This window comes from Triticum dicoccoides, chromosome 1B (assembly GCF_002162155.2).
Source record: "Triticum dicoccoides isolate Atlit2015 ecotype Zavitan chromosome 1B, WEW_v2.0, whole genome shotgun sequence".
Lineage (NCBI taxonomy): Eukaryota > Viridiplantae > Streptophyta > Magnoliopsida > Poales > Poaceae > Triticum > Triticum dicoccoides.
In genome coordinates this window covers 630,157,210-630,160,672 of record NC_041381.1, presented here as the reverse complement: position 1 = coordinate 630,160,672, position 3,463 = coordinate 630,157,210, and positions in this window count along the sequence as shown.

Genomic DNA, 3,463 nt, shown 5'->3' with positions numbered 1-3,463 from the left:
CTCACGACTTTGAATATCCACTGACCACTAATTTATTACCATTTCTGTCCTTCATATACGCGCTGATAGGTGGGCCCTATGGTAATGTGTGTTGCTGAATGTGAACCATTTGACTGGTCAATTGATCATGTTATCAACAAATTACGGAGCTGTATGGTGAGCTAGTGACCGTATAATCACCCTAAAATGTACTCCTATTTTATTAACACAGTACAGACTCAAAATACCATTTCTTTCTTTCATATACGGGCTGATAGCTGGGCCCCACGGTTACATGCCCCGATGGTGCAACACTAGTTGCACCGCGTGGAACGTTTGACTGGTCAATCGATTGTGTCATCAACAAAATACGGAGTTGTACGGGTGAGCCAGTGACCGTATAATCATGACATGTATTTGTTTAACATGGTACAGACGCAAGGGCTCATATATACGCGCAAGCACTCACCGCTATAAGCGCACACACGCGGACCCTACCCCTATGAGCACCTTCGAGAGAGTGGGCCAGCATATATGATCTTGAGATTTTATGAAGTCACCATAGGTGCCTTGTAGTCGAGTGGAACGTCTCCTCCCACTGAACGCACATCTCCGGAAAATACTGAAATTAACACAAGATAAATGCGAGCACCAGGACTTTAACCTTGGTGGGCTCGAGAAACCACTGTCCTCCTAACCATCCAACCACATGTTGGTTAGCACGACAAAATGTATGTGGTGACCGTGATCAGCTTATTCTGAAGTCCAGTGACAATATCGTGCTTTTGCTTCAAATACAATGACCATAAGTGTCGTCAACAAAATACGGAGCACGCATCAAATGCAAAGTCCGTCAGTGTCATCAACAAAATATGGAGACGTATCATGAGCTAGATACCGTTGTACTATTGTATATGCTTATTTTCTTAGTGGACGATTGCGTGTGTGGTGTGGTGGGCACATCATTTCTAGTTGTGGTGGGTCAACATGAAGACTCATGGGCCGGTTCCATCATGCGCCATATATAGGTTGGACCGAGACGCGTTATACGAAGACCCATGTGGAGGACTCGGCGTACAACACGAAGCTACCAGAGTCACGGTGGACTCTATCCCCACTGGTGATAAGCCTACTATATATGATTTGTAACCCTAGGCCCCAGTATGTTATAGAAGCTTGGGGGCTAGTTCGTTGATACTATACAACACGCACAATGCTTGGTATTCACGTGTACTTTGTACACACCCCTATCACTAATATACAGTACCAGGAGTAGGCTCTTTCTTCAACTGCAAGGGTCCGAACTAGGGTAAAACTTTGCCTCGTATTACCATCCAGCCTAACAGTCAGGGATATCCTACCGAATGATATGATGAAATCATATCTGCGAACTACTAAGAGAGAGGTGTGTCGGGGGGCAATGTGTGTGAGAGAGGCCTGAAGGTAATTTGCGTGCGGGAGACACGTAGGCACATATATGTGCATATAGAGGGCTAGTAGAGACCGTGCGTGTGTATATATGCATGTGAGAGAAAATGTGTTTTCCAACTGAGATTAGTGAAAAGAGTGGTACATAGTAGTCACACACACACACACACACAGAGAGAGAGAGAGAGAGAGAAACAGAGAGAGCATGTGCGTGAGACACCCCGACACCCTGAGAGATATTGTGAGCATGTGTGAAAGAGAGATGCTGATGCATATAAAGTGTGTGCACTTATGCGTTAGATAGAGAGAGATATAACGCATTTGTGAGAACGGGCCAAGACATAGTGCATCTACGTGTAAAAGGCGGTTATACGCATTAAATTAAAATATAAATGGCATTATTATTTTTGGATGAGATCATGAATTTTGCAAATTGCGTATGGACGAAAATCGGTCTATCAAACACCCATACTCTATTGAATTCTAGCATGTGCATGTGTTTATTTCATATTATCGATCCATAGAGTGAGAGCGGTTTGAAATACAAGCAATGGATGCTTTTGCAATTCATATATAAACATTAATTAGTGCACTCCATGTTGTTAGTGTGAAGCACTTTATACATTTGTCACTTGCATGGATACATTCCAAATTGCAAGCTACGAAATAGAATACATGTCGAATTCAACATAAAGGGGGTTTCGAAGATTCGAATTTATAAGAAGTGCATTCATCTACTTGAACCCGAGATAATGGCATTTGTAAATCAGATGTAAAAGGGGGCATCAATCTTTGTTGTGAGTTTGAACATGCTATATATATTCATACGCATATCTAACTTTTTTTTGTGCAACCAAGGAGATTATATCTGGAACCATGCATGAACTGAGGTAAGTTGCATATTTTTTAATATATACTCGTGTACAATGTATATTCAAATGTACCCCCTCCATTCCAAAATAATTGTAGCTTTAGGATTTTCAAGAGTAAAGATTTGTGAAGTTTGACAAATCCTGAAAATTCAATTAAAGAGAACCGAAAACGTTAATGCTTCTGCTCCCAAATATTGAACGAAGCGCCAAATAGGCATGTGGTCACCCGAAACCGCGCGAGACTAATGTTTGGTGGTAGGAAATTATTGTCCTGACTCTGGCCCGTGTAGCCTATCAGACAGATGTCCAAAGGTCTAAATCGGGGCATGTTTGTAACTTCACCAAGACGCCAGTCTCAACCGCCTCCGATAAGCATTCCTACACCATGGGCGCCTAAACACCCATGCGCTCGGCCAAAATCTATCCCGCCCACATTTGGGACACCTGAGATTACTGTCCTACCCCCAACCCGCAATATGTCCGACATATTAGCTGGGGGCAAAGTTTGTAACTTTCCCCAAATTTCAAACAAGTGCATCTCAAACCGAAATGTTCCCCCTTAGTTCCCCGCCTCCCTCCGTTTCCCCATTCATACTCCGTGGGCGCCAAAACGCCCTCTCCACCAGCCACGAAACGCCAGCCTCCGCCGTCCTCCACCCCTTAGCGGCCAATTTCTACGTCTTGAGCTAGCGTTGGTTTTCCCCGAAGAGGAGAGGATGATGCAGCAAGTGTAGCGTAAGTATTTCCCTCAGTTTTGAGAACCAAGGTATCAATCTAGTAGGAGGCTCCTCAAAAGTCCCACGCACCTACACAAACAAACTGAGAACTCGCAACCAAATCAATAAAGGGGTTGTCAATCCCTTCACGGCCACTTGAGAAAGTGAGATCTGATACAGATAGTATGATAAGATAAATATATTTTCGGTATTTTATAATATAGATGCAAAAAGTAAAGATGCAAATAAAAGTAGATTGAAAGCAAATATAATAAGAGATAGACCCGGGGGCCATAGGTTTCACTAGAGGCTTCTCTCAAGATAGCATAAGTATTACGGTGGGTGAACAAATTATTGTCGAGCAATTGATAGAAAAGCGCATAGTTATGAGATTATCTAGGCATGATCATGTATATAGGCATCATGTCCATAACAAGTAGACCGATTCCTGCCTGCATCTACTACTAT